We start from the raw sequence: 22,994 nt of genomic DNA, 5'->3' as shown, positions 1-22,994 counted from the left end.
CCACTGCTTCGTCTGAGAGGCAGGAGATGCAGGGATTTAGACATGGACTCTGGCCCTGGGCCGCCTGGATCCCACAGGGTGCTTCTCCTTACCTGCCTGTGAGCCTGGCCGAGATTCAGAACCTCACCTGTAAATGGGGCGGGTACAGCCGCTGTTCCTGGGGCGTCCTGAGGATTACGTGAGCTTACAGAATCTCAGGTGCTTAGAAGGGTGCCTGGCATGCAGCAAATCATCAATGCAGCATATACAATAGGCACTCAAAGTGTACGCCTGGAACTGGCACTTTGCGAGCAGCCCTGTGGAGCAGGCAGGATCCCTATGTTACCTGCCCAGGGTCATAAAGCCGGGGAGCAAACAGAGCTCATGTTGGAGTTTAAGGTGGCATCTATCTCCCTGCTCTTTCCTTACAGGCCGGAGGGAGCCTGGCTCTGAACCCCGGGGGCCTGGCTAACCTTGCACTCACAAGCTGTGTGACCTTGGGCACTTCTCTTAACCTCTCTGTGACTCAGTTTCCTTTTCTCTAAAATGATATAGTAATTCCACCAGCTGTAGAATATTTGGTGAGGATCACAGGAGTTAATACTGACAGGCTGCATAGACAAATGGACAACGGCCAGACCATATATAAAAAACAACTGACTCACAGCCTGAAACCTCCAGTCCAGGAAGGCAAATGGTAACCCCCGGAGCAATGGGCCCCGAATGGCCAAGGCTTGATCAAGAACTGCCAGCTTCCTGAGTTTTTTGCCTCTACTTCCAGTTTAGGGCCAATCCCCGAAAGCCAAATATGCTCCCCTCACCAATCACGGAGGTGATATTCATCCCTCTCTAGTTACCCAGCCTCCAGCCTCCCCAGCCAACAGCCTCCAATCAAAACACACCCAAGGACTTCCCTGGTGGTGCAGTGGTTGAGAATCCGCCTGCCAATGCAGGGGACACGGGTTCGAACCCTGGTTGGGGAGGATCCCACATGCCGCGGAGCAACTAAGCCCGTGCGCCACAACCACTGAGCCTGTGCTCTAGAGCCCGCGAGCCACAACTACTGAGTCTGCCTGCCACAACTACTGAGCCCGTGTGTCTAGAGCCCATGCTCCACAACAAGAGAAGCCACCGCAATGAGAAGCCTGCACACCGCAACAAAGAGTAGCCCCCGCGCGCCACAACTAGAGAAAGCCCGCGTGCAGCAACGAAGACCCAACGCAGCCAAAAACAAATAAATAAATATATTAAAAAAACAAAACAAAACCCATATCCGCACCTTCCCTCTGGTCCTCTCTGAAGCCCTCCCACTCCTGGCCTGTGAGTCTGCCAAATGCGAGTGTTGCATCTGACTCCCTCGCTAGACCAAGCGCTGAATAAACAGCCCTGGCTGGTTCTCTGCTGGGTGGTTTTTGTGGATTTCCATAATCCATATAACTACTCTGTAATAGGCAGTCAGAAATGCCAGCTTTGGGTCACTCAGAGAGTCTGGGTGTGGGCTGTATGAAGCCTGTACCAAGCGGAGGGAGGGGGCACGGCTTCCTCTTGAGGAAGGAAGAACTGGGCTCAGGCATCTTCCTTGCGTTTGAAAGTAAGGGTGTGGCCTTCAGAGTGCTGTGGCCTCAGCTCCTGTCTCCATGGTGATGTCACTCCCAGCTCAAGGCCACAACGACATCCAAACAATGTTTTGTGTGTTTTTAAGAGAGACACAACATCCAAACAACCATTTGAACAGACACGGGTTTGGGTTTACATTTCTTTTGTTAGTTCTAAAAGTAACACATGCTTGTAGGAAAACACAGAAAAGGGAAGAGAAAAATCCCGCTGGCTCCCCTAACCAAAGGCTACCACGGTTACATTTTTCCCCCTTGACGGTTTACAAGGCTGAGATCGTACCATATGTACATTTTTTTTCATTTGACATAAATCCAGGAGTGTTTCCCATGTTATTTATTACGAATTCCTTGTAAACAGCAATTCAGAAACTATAAAATATTCTATCATGTGAATGTGCTATTGGTCCTAAAAAATTATACAATAAAAAGTATCCCAGGGAGGCAGCACCTGCAGGGCAGCCAGGCCTCTCGTCCCACCGCAGGCCCCCGCGAGAGCGCTGCCCTGGCCCCCCAGCTATTCCCAACGTGCTCTTCCCGTGAAACTCCCCCTCCCTTGGGGCTGCCAGTCATGGCCAGTGTCAGCAAGAAGATGGCCAAATCAGCACTTTCTGTGGAGACAAAAGAGCTGGGTGAGAGGTCTATGGGGACAGCCCCCTTCCCCAGTCCTCCCTGCTCCCCCCCATCCCCAGGCCTGATGCCCAGGGCATCGTGCCCAGTTCCACCCTCCACAGAAAACCCCAATCCAAGCTTGAACAAAGTAGAAGCAGATCTTCTCTCCCGTAGAACAAGCCTGGCAGTAGCAAGGGCAGAACCTCTCAGGTGAGTTGCCCCTTTGCAGCTCCGCCCACCGTTCAGGTGAGGGGAAGCTAGGACTCTGTGGTGTTCCCTGCTGCTCTGAATAACTGGGGCAGGGGAGGGCTGTCAGTGAGGGAGGGGGGCCAGTGGGGGCTGGGGTGGGAGGAGGGTAGGAGAGGGGTGACTGAACCTGCCAGGTGGCACAGGTGAGCTCAGGTGCGTCACAGCAGCGTCTGGGTAAATCCCTGTCTCTCTTTAGACCTCAGTTTCCCCACCTGTACAAGGAGGGGCCAGTACTAAATGGTGGTTTTGTTTCCAACAAGGAAGCTTCTTAGTCCATCCCTGATGGGCTAGTGTCCTGGGAACTTTATCCAGTTTCCTGGTTCCAGAAGCCTCAGGTATTGAAGAAGGGAGAGGTGCCCACAGGGCCCAGGTGCCATTTGATCTGGGTCCACCCCCCTTCCCGGCCCTGCCCCAGTTCGGGGCAAATCACACTTTCTGCTACACCCCACTTACCCCCTGTCTGTTCTGAGCTCTCTCTCCTAACCTAGAACCTGGGTGTACAGACCAGGTGGGCTTCAGGGATCTGTGAACTGCCTGAAGCTGTCTGCAAAACTCCGTGTGTGTGTGTGTGTGTGTGTGTGTGTGCGCGCGCGCGTACACGTGTGCACATACATGTGTGCATGCGTGTATGTGTGTAAGCGTATTTCATGTGTCTGGGGAGAGTCCCCAAGGATTTCAGAGTTTCCAAGGCATGTGTGGCCCTAAAAACTTAGAAGAACCCTTGGCCTGGGCCTCTCCCTTTGTTTTCTGTGCTGTCTCTCCTCCCCAACAGAATTCCAGACCCCCAGCTCTAGCCTGGAGCCTCCCAGCCTCCCAGCTGGTCTCTTAGGGCTTCAGCCTGCTCCCACGGGCTGCCAGCAGAACTTTCCTTTTTTTTTTGTAATCATTTTTTTTTTTTTGGGCCACACCGCAAGGCATGTGGAACTTCCCTGACCAGGGATCGAACCCACGCCCCTGTAGTGGAAGTGCGGAATCTTAACCGCTGGACCACCAGGGAAGCCCCAGAACTTTCTGAGTAGTTTCTGATTGAGTCCTATCTGCTTTCTGTCATCAGGACCCCCCTGGCCTTTGTAGCCATCCTGGGCTCCCTTCCTACTCCAGACTAATTCCCAGGCAGAATCTTCAGAGGAGGGTAACCTGCAAAATCCCTGCCCCTTTACTCTGTGTTTCCTCCTCTCCATGAGAGAAGTCCCTGTTAGAACTCATTGCCCACAGGAGAAAATCCAAACTCCTAACAGGCACTCAAGCTCTTTTCTAACCTAGCCATTTGAAACAAAGTTCACATTTCGTGAATGCAGCCACTATTTGTTCTTAGCACCTCACCTAGATTAACGTATTCAACCTTGATAACAGCCCTAGGAGGTGTGTCACTAGCTCCATTTTATAGATGGGGGAAACTGAGGCTCAGAGAGGATTGCCCATGAGCTGGTAGGTGATGGAGCTGGATTCTTACCACTGCACCCTGCCTAAGGTCTTATGTCTCAGTGTCAAGACCGTCCATCCCAGCCACATGGAACAATTCACTCCATGTTTCCTGAGCTCAGCCCTCTGCACTCCCTTCCCACCCTGTTGCCACCTCCTCCAGAAGCCTGCTCTCCACTGGGCTCACTCTGCACCCTCCTCCTACCTTGGTCTCCAGGTCTGGCTCCCCTGACCAGCGGAGACCTCCTCAGGGCTGGTCCAGGGCCCACCCTCCATCATCAATACCAGGACCCATTTGCTGAACTGAAGTGAAGCTCTATTTCCAGTTTATCAGCGGGGAAACTCAGCTCAAGAGGTGAAGAGGACCTCCCTGGTGGTCCAGCGGGTAAGACTCGGCGCTTCCACTGCAGGGGGCACGGGTTCCATCCCTGGTCGGGGATCTAAGATCCTGCATGCCACGCAGCGCGGCCAAAAATTAAAAAAAAAAGAGGTTCATTCATTTCTCAGAGATTATGGATACCAGTGGAGGCATGGTTGGTAGCAACTTAGCAAAATTCATCCATTCAACAAGTGTCATTGAATGTCGACCCTTGGCCAGGCAGTGCACTTATTCACAGGGCATATAAATAAGACTGGGCCTGGTGCCTGCCCTCCCCAGTCTCACTGTACAGACCACACCTCCCCCGACACACCCACATTCCCATATGCGAGGGAGATGGAGGTGAATTTGAGATGGGCTTTGAAGGGGAAATAGGATTTGTCAAACCGAGATAGTGGCGAGGAAGCAGCAAGGGCAAAGGAACTGAGGTTAGCTCATCAAGGGGAAAAGGGGGAACAAAACCACAGAGGCCAACCACAGCCAGGTACCTTGGGTGTTGGGATTCAGTTACTTCTCACCCCTGGACTGCCACTTAGCCTCTGCCCTTGACCTACCTGGGAGGGGGTGGAGGGTAGGGGATGTGGGGTAGGCGGGTAGCTATCCCAATCCTCTGATATTGTAGGAGTCAGCTCCTGCCGGGGGAGGATGGTGCAGGGTTCAATCTGTATCCTGGGTACCACTTTTTCCAAACTAGTGTTGGGAGAAAATCACCAAGACATCCGTGCCATTTGTCCCCACCCGTTTTGGCCTCAAGACAGCTCAGTAAGACCTGGAGTTCGCACGTCAGCTACCCTGTCTCCTCCTCATCCCTTCCTGTCCAGTTCAAACGTCACCTCCCCCGTGAAGCCTTCCGGGGAAACTCCAGGAACCTCCCCAACCTTCTCCGCAGCTTCCCGAGTTTCCATCTCTCGCAGTGCTCTGGGACATCATTGTGAGCAGAGCAAGGCTGAAGGATGCTCTTCCGCCAAACACGACTGAAGCACCAATAGGTGCCCAGAGCTGAGGTGGGGGCTGGCGCGCCTCGGACGCCCCACGATTGACTGCCGCTGGAAGCGGTGGACAAGAGTCTACTCCGTTTTCCGCCCGCCCGCCCCCTTGCGGCGCGGCGCCGCAGCCTGAGAAACGCGAGGCCGCGCGAGCGCGCGCCGGACCCCCGCCGCGCCAGGCCCCGCCCTCCCGCGCCCGCCCTAGCGCCGGCCCCTTTTGTTCCCTCCTGGAGCCCGGCCGCTCGCTCCGCTCCCCCTCGGCTCCGCTCCGCTCCGCTCGGCCACCGGGAGCGCAGGCGGCGGCCGGGGCTGCCAGGGTCAGCGCCTCCCGCCTTTCCGCCGCCGCCCGGCCGGCCGCACACGCGGCGCGAGGCCCGGGCCCGGAGCGCGAACGCGGAGCCCCGGGCGCCAGGAGGGGCTGCAGCCGGTGGGCAGTGGCGCGCGGGGAGGGGCCGCAGCATCCTCTGTCCCCGCGGCGCCCGGGCCGGGAGAGGAGGGGGCCGGGTGCCCGGCCACCCGCCGCTCAACCTGATGCTGGAAGGGCGAAGGTAGGAGCAGCCGGAGGGACCCCGAGGGAGGGGGCTCGATGGGCAACAAAGGACCGAGGGACGCGGGAGGCCGCGGTAGCCCCGGCCTGGTCCGAAGCGGGGCGGGCGGCCCGCAGGCATTTTCGGGGCGTGGGAGAGGTCTAAGGGTCGGGGGCTGGCGGGTGGGTGTGAGCGGGAGCTGGTCCTGGGTGCACCCCCAACTTCCCCGTCGCCTGCAGGCGAGGAGGGGGCGCTGCTGGTGTTGGCGGACCCTTCCCGGGCTGCGGGTCCTCTCGGTGAAGGCATCACCGGCACCCTCGGTGCCCCCAACAGGGCTTCGGCACATATACTGGGGAGCCGCCCGTTCCTCCTCCCAAGGGCAGCGCCGGGCGGCTGGACGCGCCGCGGGGCTCTGGGCTCACAGGCCCGGCGGAGGGGGGTGGGGTGAGCCTGGTGGGCGCGGCTACGCAGCCCCAGGATCTGGGAGGACACGGAGCCCCCGCTCCGCTGGCCGGGGTCGCCTGGCCAATGCCCTTTGCACAACTTGGTTGAAGTGCGTGGCGGAGGGGGTTAGGGGGATACTGGGGTGGGGCGGCTTTCCTCAGGGGTGCCCCCCCTCCAAGCTGGCGCTCATGGCTGGTGAGGCAGCACATTTTCTGCCCTCCCCACAGGGAGGGGCCGTGGCCGCGCGGAGGATGGTTCGCTGGGTCTCCAGGGCCCGCCCGTTTGGGTCCTTCAGGCAGGGCCTGGGCGGGGCGGGTGCCCACTGGGCACTGCCATGCAAGTCCCAGCCCCACCCTGGATCGGAGGGGGCACCTTGTGGGGAGTCACACACCCAGCTGCGAATCCCCCAACCTCTGAGATGCCGCCTCTCCCTTCTGGGTGAGAAGTGGGAGTCCGATATTGGGGGGGGGGCTGCCCTCCCTGCTGTAAGATGCCCAGGGAGGCTAGTGGGGGTGGTGCTGGCTTAGGGTTGTGGGCAGAGGAGGGGGAGGGTGCAGGGAGTACCACGTGGGGCAAGACTCCCAACCAGTTGTAATGTAAACAATGAGCCCTTCATTCATCCAGCTGCTGTCACCTGGCCCCGCACTGCCAGGGGCTGACAGGTTCACGGGACTGGGGCCTCGCTGCTCCCACGGAGCACAGCCCAGCAGCCTTCGATGAGTGCAGTGATGGGGGAGCTGGGAGCACAGAGGAGGGACACCTGGAGGGTGGGGTGGAGCAGGGAGCTTGATAGAGCTCACTGTGGAAGTTTGCTGTCAGGATGCCAAAGGGGGCTTGAGGGAGGGCAAAGAGCTTTGGCAGGGATACGAGTCAGAAGAGGAGGCAGGAGGCCTGGTGGCTGGTGGCTGAGAGGAGCAGCAAAGGATTTGGGTGACTGGGGCATGAGGTTTAAGGCAAGGGAGGTTCTGTTGAGGGAAGGGGTTGTTCTGTCCCTCCTACTTTCCCAGGTGGGGCTCCTTAGACGCCCTTCTCCATAAGCCCCCGATGCATTGGCATCTGCAGTGCCTGGCCTGGGAGGGGTGTTGGGATACAGGCTCTGGGACAGGTGGCGGGGGATGGGACGGAGAGGAGTTTCAAATGCAGAAGAGTCTGGCAGAGGAGACCTGGGGGGAGCCTCAGCACACAGGACTGTGTACCCGTAAGCCCCCAGGTGCAGCCAGCAGGCTGGGAAGGAGGTGCCTGGAATTTGTGTCCAGAGCCTGAAATCCCAAGGAGTGCCACCCACAGAGGCACTAATCCCTTTTCAGTATCTGCTGTCCACTCTGGCGATTAAGAGTTTGGATGCTGGAGCCTGACAGCCTGGGTTCAAAGCCCAGCCCTGCCACTTACTAGCTGTGTGACCTCAGACAAGTCACTATACCTCTCTCTGCCTCAATTTCCTCTTCTATAAAATGAGGATACTTAAGGTATCTACCTTTTAGGGTTGTTGAGAGAATTGAATGGATGGATGTGTGCAAAGTGTGTACTGTGATGGAGAGAATGCCCAGTGTTTGTTGTCGCCGCTGTACTAGGTGGCCCTCCAGCCTCCATCCACACCCACGAGTGGCCCATCCCCTCCCCAGCTGTTTGTCCACTGTCAGGTAGTCCTGCCTTTAGCCCTTCCCAAGGCCCTGCTGTTCTCTGCTTCAATGCAGCCTCCTCCCTGGGCTGTTCTCTCTGCTCTGGTCCAGCCTCCCTTGGTGATGGGAAGGCCGCCACCCCCACAGCCCTGGCCATCCTTGCTCCTTCTGCTCTGGTCCACGATGTGGGGGACAGTTTTCTCTTGACCTTTTCTCCCTGGCCTTGCCACCCTAAAGATTGATCCTGCCCTCTTGATGCCACCTACCCTACCTCTGCTTCAACACCCAGAGGAGAGAAGCTGTGTTCTTCACCCTTCCTGGTTCCCTGCTATCTTAGCCTGAGCTGTCCTAACAAAATACTAGGACTGGGTGGCTTATCAACAACACATTTATTTCTCACAGCTCTGGAGGCTGGAAGTCTGAGAGCAGCGTGCCAGCATGGTTGAGTGAGGACCCTCTTCCGAGTCGCATTTATTTTTGTATCCTCACGTGGTGGAAGGGGCTTGGGAGCTCTCTGGGGCTCTCTTTTACAAGGGCACTAATCCCATTCATGAGGGATGCACCCTCATGACCTAATCACCCCCCAAAGGCCCCACCTCCTAATACTGTCTCCCTGCGGGGGTAGGATTTCAACCTATGAAGTGGGGTTGAGGGGGGACACATTCAGACCAAAGCACCTGCCCAGTGGTCCTTGGGGAGAATGTCAGCCTTCGTATAGGTTAAAAAAACCAACCAAACCCAATGCATATTGAATGCTTACTCTGCCAGGAACTGTTTGAAGCTCTGAGTGCCTGTATTGGTTTGTGGATATCTTGATACCATTGCCTCCATTTTACGGATGAGGAAATCAAGATGTGGAGAGGTTTCCCTGTTTGCTCTCCACACATTTGTTAAACACCTACTGTGTGCTTGGGAGACCTGCTTCCTTCCCCCACCCCACCCACCCACCTACCTCGTCCATTTTCCGAAAGGGAGGTTTTGGCGGTGCCTTCCTCAAACACCTCCACCTCATTGGCTCAAGTACAAAGTCCAGACACTCTCTGGCTCTCAGGGCCCACCCCCAGCTGGCTGTGCCCTGCCTTCCCAGCAAGGCTCTACCCAGACAGGCCTCACCTTTTATAAACTGACCAGTGACCCTGGCTTGATGGGCAGGCCTGGCCCTGAGCTGGAAGAGTGGGGAGGGCCCTGACACATGTCTTAGGATTATTTTGTCGTGGGGAACAGGAACCACCTCCAATTAGGTTAAGTGAAAGGGGAGTTGAGAGGAAAGGAACTTTGCAGGAAACAGTTGCAGGCAGCCTGGCTCGGCCTGGCTCCCCCAGGACCCAGGAAGCTGGCAGGCAGCCCCTCCTCCGACTTTGCTCTCTCTAGACTGGTTTCATTTTCTCATCCTCTCCCAGTGCCTCTGTCCCTTCTCCTCTCCCTGTAGGCTGCTCTCTCTGGATTGCCGGCATGGCCGCCCTGAATGGTAGCTTGGCTTGAGGCCCCAGGACCACCGAGGGCACTCCCCTCAGTCTCTGGGTGCCTGAGAGCCGGATGGGCCCAGCCTGGGTGAGGGCGTCCACCCCATCCCCTCCGCTGGTCGGGGCAGGCCATGTGGTCTCTGGGGCTGGGAGTGGAAGACAGTGCTGGGCACAGCTGGTACAGTGTCAGCTGCAGTTATGACGTGGGTGTGTGCTGGGGGAGAACGGGTGAGTGGTGGCCTCGCTGTCCCTGGCAGCCCACCGCAGGCCTCCCGCCCCCCCGCCCCGCCCCAGGCTCAGGGGCAGAGGATGTGCTCTCCCTTCAGCGCCTGGGAACTGGTGTGGGGGGGTGGCGATTGCTGGCAGGAGGCCCCCCTGTCCCACCACTCCTTCCTCTGGGCTGTGCTGCCAGGCGCACAGAAACAGTAACACAGAACTCAAGTTTTCAGAGGAAACGCTTCAAAATGATAATGAAACATTACCCCTCTGAATAGAAAGTAGAGCATGTTACGTGGTTTTTATTAACACGGCATAAATTTGGGGCCTTGTGCACTTACCGGCTTCCGTCTTCCCGGAGCAGCCTCTGGCTCCATCCCTGGAACCTACCTTTGACTCCAGCTGCAGCCCAGAGAGACAGACGCCCACTCCTCATTCACTTCCATCTGTGCCTTTGTCACCCTGAGAGGGGGGAATTTGAGGCTTACAACGAGGGCCTGGTTTTCTAATCTCTCCTCCCTAAGGGGGTGACCTTGTGGTGTCCAGGGCTGATCTGCTCCTGCTTGCACCCATCTCCTCCCCGGGGTGCCCCAGTCCTGCCCTCCAACCTGCAGCATCGAGGGTGATGGCTGGGGGGTAGCCAGCCCTCGCTGTCGGGGGGAGCACAGTACACCTTAGTTTTGGACCCTGCCTTTGAGAAGCTTTTGCTGAATTAGGAAGACATCAGCCCCCTTCCTGAAAGTGTAAGCGACATCAGCATCTTTGAGGAACATTTTAAGGCCAGAGCAGAAGAGCCTCCCTGCCCAGTGGGGTCACTGTCCCGGGAGTGGTTCAAGTCCCAGCGAGGGTTGCTCGGTCAGGGCACGGGGTGTGTGGGAAGGCTGAGGAGACTGTCTGGGGGAAAAGGACTGGGCTGTGTCCCGAAGGGCGGGTGGACTTGGGTAGGTAGGGAGTGCCTTCCATATGAGCACAGGGAGAGAAAAGTGAAGGAGAAGTTTGGGCAGCAGGGTGTCGAGTGTCCGGCGGCGGGGGTTCAGCGTGGAGCCCACCATTCTTCCAAGTCCACTGTGAAGTCGGGCATCTGGTTGTCGGACCCTGCGATGAAGGAGGGAATGACATTTGGTGGTCTCCGATTTATTTTTTTTTGCTACCTCATACCCTGATCCCGCTCCTGCCGTTCCCTTTTCTGCCGTAGACTGTTCCCTGCTTAACTTCATCTGCTTGTAAGTTCGCTCCGTCAGCTCACATTCAGCTTCTTTCCTGTTCAGCGGGGCTCTGGGAACTCGGAGCAGAGGAGGGAAGGCATCTGAAAGGGTCTCGTGTCTTCTTTGTCCGATTCCAGAAAGGACTTGAGGTGATTTACAAAGGTAAACGCGGTATAACGAGATGAAAAAGATGTGAGAAAATCAGAGCAAGGAGAAACCCTGGGTAGCAAACATCAGATGAAGCTGGAGGAGCTTCGGCACCTTCTATCGGCGGTAATTTGACTCTGAGCTTTCTAGCAGCTGGATAGAGGGGGATAAGGAGTTTGGAGTGTCTTCGCATTGTCACATTGTCTCATGTAAGCCGCTGCTATATATAACATGAAAGCCTGAGTGAGGGGCAGCAGCTCCAGGGAGGGGCTGGACAGTGTGGTCCTGGTTCTGGGGTAGGATCCCCGTGAACCAACGTCTAGAATGCGGGGGTGGGGTGGGGGGGTTGGAGGAAAGCAGCCACCTTCTGATCTTTCTAATTCTCCTGGAGGGTCCTCACCAGCAGCTGTGGGAGCTGGGGCTGATGCTCACAGCCAGCCCCCTCCACGAGAGCCTAGTGGGCTCCAGGGTTGGGTGAGACCTCGTGAGCCAGGAGCCAGACTGGTCCCTGCTGGAGAATCCCCATCCTGCTAGGAGGCCTCAGGGGCTGTGGTACAGGGGTGTGCAGAGAGCTCTGGACACACCCACTTGGCTCCAGGACTTGGCTAAGGGGCAGAAGAGGGGTGAACGCATTGCAGCAGAGCAGGCGATGGGCTGGGGTGTCTTCAGGAGCAGTGAGAAGTTCAGGGAAGCTGGAATCAGGGTGCTGGGTGGGAGGGGTCCCAGGAAACAGGCCAGAGGCGAGTGGCGGCCAGGCCAGCTGGCAGAGGTGCTGTGGACCATGGCCTTGGCACCCAGGGCCGTGGGGCACCCTCATGACCTCCTGCTTGAATCTGTGCCCTTGTTCCTGCAACCCTGTGCCTGGAGGAGCGTTGGTCCCAGTTCTGGGGAAGTAAAGAGCAGTGGTTAAGGACGTGAACTCCAGGACTTCCCTGGTGGCGCAATGGTTAAGAATCCGCCTGCCAGTGCAGGGGACACAGGTTCGAGCCCTGGTCAGGGAAGATCCCACATGCCGTGGAGCAACTAAGCCCGTGCGCCACAACTACTGAGCCTGCGCTCTAGAGCCCGCACACCACAGCTACTGAAGCCCGCGTGCCTAGAGCCCGTGCTCCACAACAAGGGAAGCCACCGCAACTGAGAGTAGCCCCCACTTACCGCAACTAGAGAAAGCCCGTGCCCAGCAATGAAGACCCAACGCAGCCAAAAATAAAAATAAATTAGTAAATTAATTTTTCAAAAAATGTGAACTCCGTGGCCAGAGGGCCTGAGTTTGAGTGCCACCTGCCACTGCTCAGTTGTGTCATCCCGGGCAAGCGACTTGCCGGCTCTGGGCCTCAGTTTCCCTGTTGGTAGAGCTCCCAACAGTATCTTCTTCACAGGGCTGCTGTGAAGACTGAACAGGTTAATATCTGTAAAGGGCTCCGACATGCCTGCAGCAGAACAAATGTTACTGGTCTGGGAATTCCTTGGGCTGAAACAGCTTGGCAGGGGATAGAGCCTCATCCCCTCTGAACTGCCACGCCCAGCACACCGCACAGGTTCAGAGTCAGGCGCAGTGAAGAGCACTGCTGCAGTGGACCAGCCCTGGGGGCGTGGGGCAGGGCTCAGCAGGTTCTGGTTAATGTTACTGACAGTAATAATTGCTGTGCAAGCTCATGAGAGCCTCTCAGGGCAGCAGGAACCCACTCTGAGAGCAGGCCTCAGTCTCTACTTGATTCCCTCCAGAGACAGGGAGCTCACTATCTGATCCTTTGCTTGTTGGATCCACTGGTGAGCACTGGCTCTGTGCCGGGTGTGCTCAGTGCTGGGATTCAGAAGAATGTGAGTTAATCCTCTCTGTCCTTTCCAAAGATAGCTCCAAGCCCACCGGTGAGTGTGGCCATGGGGTGTGACAAGCTATTGTGGGCCTCCAAGTCAACATGGGGAGGATGATGGAGGCAGAGGAGTGTATTTAATTCATTCATGTATTCCTTAGACATCTTTTGAGCTTCTCTATGTGCTGGGCGCTGTCCTAGGTACCGCGAGTCCTGAAACCAACAAGATATGCAAAGAACCTGCGCTTTAAAGCTGCTCTCAGTGAGAGTCTAGGGATTATGCCAGCGAATGAGAGGAAGGGTATTCTAGCAGAGGGAACAGCGTGTGCAAAGGCCTGGAGATGTGACAGAGTGTGCATGGGGTGGCGGTGGCACTCCGCCAGAATTTGGTGGCTGGGGAGCATTGAGGTGGGGAGTGCCTTTCTGGAAGCAATAAAAGAAAACACTGACTTTGAGAGCTTGTTAGCGACTGACCTCACCCCTGGGACCACCAAGTTCTGCCCCTCCTCCCCCCTTCTTTCCCCAGCAGCCCAGGCTGGCCCTGCTGGTAACCATGGCCCCCTGCCTGGTTCATCCCTTCTCCAGGCCACCCAAGCGTGACCCCCTTCCCTGATTTCTAGCACCATTGATACATTTTGCCTGCCTTTGAGCTTCTTTTTTTTTTTTTTTTTTTTTTTTTTGCGGTATGCAGGCCTCTCACTTCTGCGGCCTCTCCCGTTGCGGAGCACAGGCTCCGGACGCGCAGGCTCAGCGGCCATGGCTCACGGGCCCAGCTGCTCCGCAGCATGTGGCATCTTCCCGGACCGGAGCACAAACCTGTGTCCCCTGCATCGGCAGGCGGACTCTCAACCACTGCGCCACCAGGGAAGCCCTGAACTTCTTTTTATTTTTTATTTTTTTTATTTATTTATTTTTTCCTTGCGTTATGCGGGCCTCTCACTGTTGTGGCCTCTCCCATTTGCGGAGCACAGGCTCCGGACGCGCAGGCTCAGTGGCCATGGCTCACAGGCCCAGCCGCTCCGCGGCATGTGGGATCTTCCCGGAACGGGGCACGAACCCGCGTCTCCTGCATCGGCAGGCGGACTCTCAAGCACTGCGCCACCAGGGAAGCCCCTGAACTTCTTTTTAAATGGAAGCATACAGTCACACTCTAAGCACTTTTACATCTGCCTTCTTTCACTCAAGATTCACAAGGTTCATACATATTGTTGCACGTGGTTGTACTGATAGTTTGTACATTCTCATTGCTGTGCTTTATTCCATTGTGTGAATAAACCACCAGTTATTTACTCATTCTGATGGAGGGATAATTTGGGTTATTTTCAGTTCGGGAGTATTAGGAATAGTCCATATCTTTTGGTGCATGTATGTGTACTTTTCTGTGGTGGCATAGCTACGAGTGGGATTGCTGGGTCATGCTCAGCTTTAGTGTTGTAATGCCAGACTGTTTTGCACATTGCTTACACCAATTTCTACTCCTACTAGCAGTGCATGAGCGTCCTGGGTATTCCACATCCTCACCAACGCTTGGTGTGGTCTGTGTTTCATTTTATACATTCTGGAGGATGTAGTGTTGGCATGATGGCTAATGAAGGTGAACATCTTTTCACCTGTTTATTGGTCTTTTGATTACTCGCTCCCCTCCCCCGCCCCCCGCTTTTTTGTGTGTGTGTGTGAAATGCCTGTTCAAGTCTTTTGCTGGTTTTTCTAACTCGATTTTTGGAGTTATTTTCATATTCTGAATAGGAATCCTTTGTACAATACAGGAATTACAAATTCTTTCTCTCCCTCCCCACCCACCCCCACTGGTATCATTTGATGCACGGAAGCTCTAAATATTGTCCAGTTTGTCCATCTTTTCCCTTATTTTCAACACTTCCTGGGTTGAAATCTTTGCCTGCTCCAGTGTTAAGGCAGATCTTCTTTCATGTCTACTTCTAAAAACTGTATTGTTTTACCTTTCACACTTAGATCTTCTGTCCATCTGGAGTTGATTGTTGTGTACGATGTGAGGTAAGCGTATTAGTTTCCTGTGGCCACTCTAACAAATGACCACAGACTTAGTGGTTTAAGACAACATAACTGTATTATCTTACACTTCCGGAGGTCAGAAGTCTGAAATGGATCTCACCAGGCTAAAAGCAGGATGTCAGCAGGACTGCGTTCCTTCTAGAGGCTGTAAGCAAAAATCTCGTTCTAGAAGCCTTTTCCAGCTTCCAGAGGCCTCCCGCATGCTTTGGCTGTTGGCCCCTGCCTCCATCCTCAAAGCCAGCAATGTTGGACCGGGTCCTTTGCAGGCTGCCATCTCTTCGCTTCTCTCTCTCCTGCCTCCCCTCTTCCACATATAAGGACCCTTGTGATTACATTGAGTCTGCCTGGATAATTCAGAATAATCTTCTATCTGGTCAGCTGATTAGCAACTGTTCTCTCTGCAACCTTAATTCCCTTTTGCCACGTAAACTGACATGTTCACAAGTACTGGGGATGGGGCCATTACTCTGCCAGCCGCAGGAGGGAGCGTGATTTTTTTCCCACGTGGCTGTCCATTTGATCCAACACCACTTACTGTAAAGACTCTCCTTTGCTCAGGGGTAGTTTTTAGTTGCGTGTGCAAGTTCCACCTCGACAGGCTGGGTTGGGGAGGAGAGCCCAGGAGATGGGGGTGACTTTCCTGCAGCTGCCCTGGCCTGGATGTGTTGGATGGGGCTGCCATGGAAACCAGAAGTGAAGGAGGCAGTAGTGAAAGATGACTGGGTCAGCATCCTGGCCTGGAAGGCAGGATACCAGAGCCCGTTCCTTCCTGCTCCCCTGATCGCTGGGTGACCTCAGCAGGCCCCTCCCCTCCTTGGGCCTCTGACTCTGTCTGGTCTCAGGGACCTTCTTGGCCAGCACAGGTTTTCTTCATTTGGGCAGCTGACTCTCACTGTCCTGTTTGCTTCACTCCTGTGCCCTGGGCCTCAGTTTTCCCATTCTGTGAAATGGGAATAAAGGTGGGTCAGGGGGCAACTTGAGGTGTGTTGTTCCCCAGCCCGTCTTTTTGGGCCTGATGGGGGACCCCATCCAGCAGAGCCAGGGTGATGCCTGCCCAGTGTCCTGGGCCAGTAGCAGGAGGGCTACAGATGTCCAGTTGCTGGGACCGTGGGTGGCCACACAGCCAGGAGTGGGTTCTGGGGCCATGGCTGTGCCCTGGTTCTGAGCATGCCAACTGTGTGCGTGCACGCGTGTGTGTAAGACAGGGAAGGATATTGACGTTCCTTCCCCTCCCTAGACCTGACACAGCCCTGATCCTTTTTTTCTTTTTTTGGCTGCCCCACATGGCTTATGGGATTTTAGTTCCCCGACCAGGGATTGAACCTTGGTCCTCGGCAGTGAGAGTGCGGAGTCCTAACCAATTCCCAGCCCTGATTCCCTTTGCCAGGAGACAGGATCTGAACTCCAAGCTCGAGGGGAGGATGGCCACACCCCAGTGTGTCCAGCTCAGGTAGAACTGACAGGGTGGCCCTTCCCAGGGCTCTGCAGTCACCCTGGGGGTGGGCAGGACATGGAAGGTACCAACTGACTTTACAAAGTAAGAACCACAGCTCTGAGCTCAGAGGCCGTGAGGATGGTAGGATGGTGAGTGTGTGGGACTGGATGCCAGCCTTCCGGCCTCAGCCCCTGCTTGTCTCCCCCCGGCAGGTGCCAGGGAAGCGGGGAGTTGACCGGCTCTTAGGTCGGTCTGTCCTTCCCCGCTCAGCCCCGTGGGTGCCCCTGCACCCCATGTCCGAGCTGCTGGCACGCATGCCCTGCCGTCTTCCTAGCGTCATCCTCCCTCCCCGTCCTTGAAGCCATATCATCTGGTGTGGCCTGGGTTCCTGCCCCGGCCCTGCTGTGAGGCTTGGCTGGGTCCCTTCCCCACGCTGGTTCTGGATGGCCGCCAGGCCCCTGGGTACTCCCAGGGCGACTTGGGGCCCCAAGCCCGGCCCACCACCACCCCATTCTTCCTGGGATCTCCTGTCCCATCTCCCGCTGCTGGCCGGCCCCTGTGTGAATATTGGGCTCACACAGCCTGCCCCGCGGCCTCACTGACGGGCGGAGAGCAGGGGTGGATGGGGGGGCTGGGGCGTGGGCAGACAGGCGCTGTCTCCTCCGCTCTCCCAGGCCTGAGGGGCAGCTGGTGTGAGCTGGCCGGACTCGCTGGAGGGGGGCGCTGTCCCAGCTCTGCTCTGCTCTCTGCTTGCACGTGGGGATTCTCGCTTCATCACTGGGTGAAATTCCCTGAACCTCAGTCGCATGCGAACAAAATGGGCCTCCTTTCCAAGCAGGATGGGACAAGCAGTGGGTGCCGCCTGGGCTGAGTCTCATGGGGACGTTGGTCACACTCGCCCTTGGGGCCCCTGCTGGATATGGGGGTTGGGGTAGCACTGGGTTTCTAGTGCAGGCGGGAGTGTTGGGACGCCCCGTGGGGCAGCTGGGGGGGCCCACGCCACGCCCACATAGGGGCCTGCCTTTGGGAGCCTGGCGGTCAGCACCCGTGGGGGTCACTCTGTTTGGGGCCTGTCCCCCATTCCTCTTGGTGGGTGTGCATGGGGAGGGGAGGAACTGTTTCCTCTCCCCGTCCCCTGGTGTCTGTCTTTAAATTTTTTTAACTTAAAAAATGTTCTGAAATATTTGAGGCACTCAAAAAGAATAGACAGGGCACAGTGAACTCCCACGTACAGCCTGCAGGGCTTGAGCAAATCTCGGGACTTCCCTGGCGGTCCAGCGGTCAAGACTCCACGCTTCCAGTGGAGGGGGGGCAGGTTTGATCCCTTCCCTGGTTGGGGAGCTAGGATCCCACGTTGCCATTCAGCATGGCCCACAAGAAAAAGAAGAGGAGGAGGAAGAAGCAAATCTTACAAATAGAAACGAAGCCCCAGTTGCCCAACCCCGGCCCCGTTCCCATCCCCCAAACTGCATTTCTTGGCCGTTGCGTGGGATGCTGTGGACAAGCGCCGCGTAGGCGCCTCCAGGACCCTCGTCCAAGGTCCCGGCCAAGTCTCCACTGCACCTGCACGGTTCCCCCAGGCTGTGCCCGCCCTTCGCCCAGCCCTTGGCCCCCCTGCCCTTTCCCCGAGGCCTTTCTAGCAACTTGGTATCACCTGTCTTTTTGACTTTTCGCCCATCTGATTGGGTGGGAAAGGGGATCTCCTTGCAGCGTGGATTTGCATTTCCCTGACCACTGGGGAGGCCCAGCTGCTCTCCAGCCTAACAACATCCTCTCCTCGAAAGCTGGCCCGGCTGTCATCAGGGTGCTCTCAGGTCGGTGCCCTCTGGTCCCTTTCTTCTCTGCATCCAGCCCCGTATACTACACACCAGGTGGGTGCCCCAGGCCTCAGTTACTTCACACCCAGCCTGTCCCCAGATGAGCTCCCCACCCTGGCCCCTTCCTGCTCCCAGGTCCCTCCAGGTGTTGAGAGGTTCTCCTGCCTTCTGCCGTCCTCAGCCCTGCCTCCCCCCCACCTCCTCCCACCTGCCCTCCTCCACCAGTACTTGTCACCTGCTCAGCATCTGTCCCCGCTCTCTCCCCTCCAGCCCCTGCCTCAGTCTCAGCTCAGGCCTCGTGGAGTCCCTGTCTGTCACAGCACCCCCGTCACCCTCATTAGCTCCCAGAGGTTTTGCCGAAATGCTCATCCGATCTGTGGATCCTTTGCCTGATGCCCTCCGTGGCTCATCATCCCCTCAGCCTGATGCCTGGGCATGACTGGGAGACCCTCTCCCCCCGCCAGGTGTCCCTTTCAGTCTCTGGATACCCACCCCCTGCACATTTTAGGCAGTCTAAATCCTTAGCTGTTTGGTTGACCTGGCAGAGTGGAGTCTGTGCCCCGCAGTTTGCCCAGCTTGGACCCAGCCCCCCACCCCGTGCTCCCAGTTACAGCACGCCTCCCACCACCCCCTTCGCCCCGTGGCACTGCTGTGGTCTGGAGCCTTTGGGCCTGCAGTGAGTGGGCAGGGGCCACATTAAGTCCATCTCTGGCTGCCATGTGGCCCGGCACATGGGTCACAGGCTCAGGAGGTGGGGGGAGCATGGGCACCCCAACTGCTGGGACCCCTGGGGTGGGCAGGAGGAGCCCACCCCCCACACACCGCTGGAGAGCTGCGTCTGCTGGGCAGCAAGAGAGCCCAGGGTGTGGCTCTTGGCCGAGGTCTCTGAGCTGAGGTCTGGTCCTGGGAGCCTGCTTCCTGGTGCCCGCCTCCCATGCCCTCTGGGCGACGCTGGCACAAGGACATGGGCTTTCCACTGCCCTAGTTGGCATCTTTCCCCCTTCTGTCGCGCCGCACCCTGGGCCGCTGATTGGTGGAAAGTTCCTGGGCCTCATCCCCCGCCCCCGAAGCTGCAGCCCGCCACCCCCAGGGCAGCTGAAATGGAAACCCTGAAACGCAGCCCGGGTTTGTCTTTGGTAAATGGTAATTGAGGGCGGCACAAAGGGGGCCTGTTGGTCTGAACACCACCCGCCCTCGCTCGCCTCTCCCACACCCGCCTCGTCGGGGCCCCGGCTCCCTGGGGGAGGCAGGGTGTGCATCCCGGGCCTTTGGAGAACGTAATAGAGACCAGATCGTAGTGATGCTGCCCTTTCCACACAGCCTGCGCGCCGGGCACAGAGGGACATTCGTGGGGCTGTCTCACGGACTCGCTCATCCGTGCTCCCCACACAGCAGCAGTACTTTCCCCCCCATTTTACAGGTGATGACACTGAGGCTCGTGCTGAGCCAGGGTCCCACAGCCACTCGTGGTGGGTCTAGGGTTTGGACTCCATGAGGCTGAAATTTACTTCCTCCCAGGCCTCCCCCATCGGCTGCAGTGTGGCCAGAGGCCAACTTATCCCCACATCCCAACTTTTTCCAAGAAACCCCTCTCTTCCTCTGTCCCACAAGCAGGGCTGAGTCATAAAGGGGCCTCCTCCCCCTCTTCCTGTTCACCATTCTTCTCTCCATCTCCCCTTCCCTGTGTTCCCCCAGCACCGGAGGCCTGCACAGGGGCAGGGGTGGGACTGGGGTGGGCCAAGTAATGCAGCCTTGGTTCTTCTCTCTCCCGCCAGCTCCTCTGGTCTCCTTTGTCCGTGAGGCACGTGGGTGCTCTCCCCAGAGGCCAGGGGTCTCACAAATGTTATTCCAGGCCTGGGCTAGGCAGTGTAGGGAGGCGGAGGGCTAGACCTGGGTCTGGTTCCAGCCCAGCTGCTGAGCCATGTGTGACTTTGGGCTCGACCCCGCACTTTCTTGAGCATCGGATGTTCCTCCTGTAAGGTGACCACCGCCTCATCAGGGCGTAAGGCCTGGCACACAATAGGTTCCTCATGCTGGACGCTACTGGGCCGTCAGGGTCTGGGAGGGTAGGAGGTTGACTGAGAGCCTCCAGAAGCCTCCCGTGGGAACAATGTCCCTGGGGATTTGTGGCCTTGAAGGCCTTTGTCCTCTGGGCTGTAGCACGTGTGCTCACACGGGGTTTCCGAATCACAAGCTCTGTGCGGGGTGCCATGCTGGGGCTGGGTTCTCAGAGAGGAGACCGTGGCCCCTCCTGGGGTTACCCGTGGGCTCCCAGGAGGCATGATGAAGGTAGGAGAACGGTATCCTCTCTCCTTGGCTCAGTGTGTGATCCTGAGGTCTCTGGGTCAAAGGTCCTGGGAGACTTCCTGGAGGAGGAGGCATCGAGCTAAGGGTTCCCTATGTGGTTGGAATAGGTGAAGTGAAGCAGGTGGGAGAAAAGGCACAGGCAGAGTCTGGGAGGTGGGAGATGGTCAGGCGAGTGGTGAGGAAATACAGGGTCATCGGCAGCAAGGCTGGTTGGGGAGCCTCCAATGCCAGACACAGTTATGACGCCTGGTCCCTGTCTCAGAGGGCATGTGGGCTAGTGAGGAGTCTAGACCAGCTGCATGAAAAGCTGTGGTGTCAGACAGCCAGCTGGGCTGATCACTACAAGCCACTCAGTCCTGAGGGCTGGGCCCTGAGGAGGTGAGGGGGGCCTCCCGGGCCTCTCATCCCTGTAAGCCAGCATCATTCATCCATTCAAGTGTTTTCCTGAGCACCTGTAGGCACCAGGCATCCCATCAGTGCTGAGGATACCACAGTAAACAGACTCAAGTCTTTTCCTTGTGCAGTAGAGAAAAACAAAGCAGGGGAGGGCTGGAGAGGGGTTGTAATCTTCGAAGGGGACGTTGGAGCAGATACTTGGAGGAGATGAGCAACACACTGGATATTTGAAGGAAAAGCATTCCAGGCAGAGGGAACAGCATGTGCAAAGGCCCTGAGGCTGGAGTGTGCTCAGTGTGAGCTAGTGTGGCTGGAGTGGAGTGGGTGAGGGAGGGCCTTGGAGGTGGTGAGGAGGGCCTTGAAGCCCATCGCACTACTAGGGGGAGCCTTCAGGGATTTCTTTTCTTTTTTTTTTTTTTTGGGCTGCATTGGGTCTTCATTGCTGCATGCAGGCTTTCTCTAGTTGCGGCGAGCGGGGGCTTCTCATCGTGGTGGCTTCTCTTGCTGTGGAGTGCGGGCTTCAGTAGTTGCGGCATGCGGGCTCTAGAGCGCAGGCTCAGTAGTTGTGGCGCATAGGCTTAGTTGCTCCGCGGCATCCCGGACCAGGGCTCAAACCTGTGTGACCTGCATTGGCAGGGGGATTCTTAACCACTGCGCCACCAGGGAAGCCCAGGGATTTCGTTTTTCATAGAATTTTTTTTTTAAGTTGAGATCTAGTTTACACATTATTAAATCTATCCATTTGAAGTGTACAATTTGATGACTTTTAGTATAAACATACAGGTGTGTAGCCATCACCACAATCCAGTGTTAGAACATTTCTACCACCCAGAAAGTTCTCTCATGCCTGTTTGAAGTCAGTCCCTGCTCTCAACCCCTGGCAACCGCTGATCTGCTTTCTGTGTCTATAGTTTTGAAATTTCAAATAAGTGGAATCAAACTCTATGTAGTCTTTTGGGTCTGGTTTCTTTCACTTAGTATAATGTTTTTGGCGGTTCATCCATATTGTTGCAAATATCAACAGTTGGGTTCTGCATTTGCAGATGGAGGGCTGACTGCACTATACCATTTTATATGAGGGACTTGGGCATCCTCGGATTTGGGTAACCTCAGGGATCCTGAACCAATTCCCCAAGGATACCAAGGGACAACTGTGTACTGTTGTCTAGATGAACTTTGTGTTCATATATTCACCAGTTGATGGACATTTGGGTTGTTTCCATGTTTTGGCTATTGTGAAAAAGGTCACTATGAACTTTTTTTTTTTTTTTTTTACAAATGATTGTATGGATATATGCTTTTATTTCGCTTGGGTGGTTGGTTGGGTCATATGATAGGTATATATTTAACTTTTTTTAAAGATGTTGGGGGTAGGAGTTTATTAATTAATTAATTTATTTTTGCTGTGTTGCATCTTCGTTTCTGTGAGAGGGCTTTCTCTAGTTGTGGCAAGCGGGGGCCACTCTTCATCGCGGTGCACGGGCCTCTCACTATGGTGGCCTCTCTTGTTGCGGAGCACAGGCTCAGTAGTTGTGGCTCACGGGCCTAGTTGCTCCGTGGCATGTGGGATCCTCCCAGACCAGGGCTCAAACCCGTGTCCCCTGCATTAGCAGGCAGATTCTCAACCACTGCGCCATCAGGGAAGCCCCTATGTTTAACTTTTTAAGCAACTGTCAAACTGGTTTCCAGTGGGGTTGCACCAGTTTTCATTTCCACCAACAATCTGTCCTGATTACTCGACATCCTGATCAGCACTTGATATTGTCGGTTTTTCTGATTTTAGCCATCCTAATCTGCGTGAAGTGGTATCGCATTGTGGTTTTAATCCACGTTGCCCTTGTGACTAATGATTTAGGTCATCTTTTCATGTGCTTATTGCTGTTTACATATCTTCATTGGTGAAATGGGTATTCACATCTTTTGTTCATTTTTTTTATTAGGTCTTGTTAGTAAGTTGTAAGCGTTCTTCATATGTTGGTGAATAAGTGACCTTTATTAGATATATGATTTGTAGCTTGACCCAAGCCTGACAGCGAGTGACTCCTGGCCCCCAGAATTCCTGGGGTGTCAGGGAGTTGGTCAGGGGATTAGAATGTTGGATTTGGCGGACTCTGGGGGGCAGGCCATGGCTGGCAGGCATACCTCATACTCCCATCAGCTCACCTGGGCATGTAGGTGCCACTACTTTGTGCCTTGCAGGAGCTCATTTTCCTTTGCTCTTATGTCTAACCACCCTGTGTGAGGAGCTGATCCTTCCCATGGCTATGCCAGGACGGTAATAGTGTTGTTGGCTCATCCTGCTGGCCTGGGAGCCTTTCTGGGGGCACATATTC

The 22,994-nt window shown here is 56.1% G+C and overlaps 1 protein-coding gene across 1 annotated transcript in view; it reads left to right on the top strand.

Moving 5' to 3' along the window:
• The first annotated feature begins 5,515 nt into the window (after nt 1-5,515).
• CLIP2 (CAP-Gly domain containing linker protein 2) overlaps nt 5,516-22,994 on the top strand; it is a 77,274-nt gene continuing 59,795 nt past the window's right edge. Inside the window, exon 1 of the mRNA XM_007468767.1 lies at nt 5,516-5,788. The gene's annotated coding sequence lies outside the window, so the exon portion shown is untranslated. The remainder of the gene's footprint in view (nt 5,789-22,994) is intronic.

This window comes from Lipotes vexillifer, unplaced genomic scaffold (genome assembly GCF_000442215.2).
Source record: "Lipotes vexillifer unplaced genomic scaffold, Lipotes_vexillifer_v1.1 scaffold12, whole genome shotgun sequence".
NCBI lineage: Eukaryota > Metazoa > Chordata > Mammalia > Artiodactyla > Lipotidae > Lipotes > Lipotes vexillifer.
The sequence above is the reverse complement of the archived record's forward strand: the minus strand, read 5'-3'. Positions and strand labels throughout refer to the sequence as shown.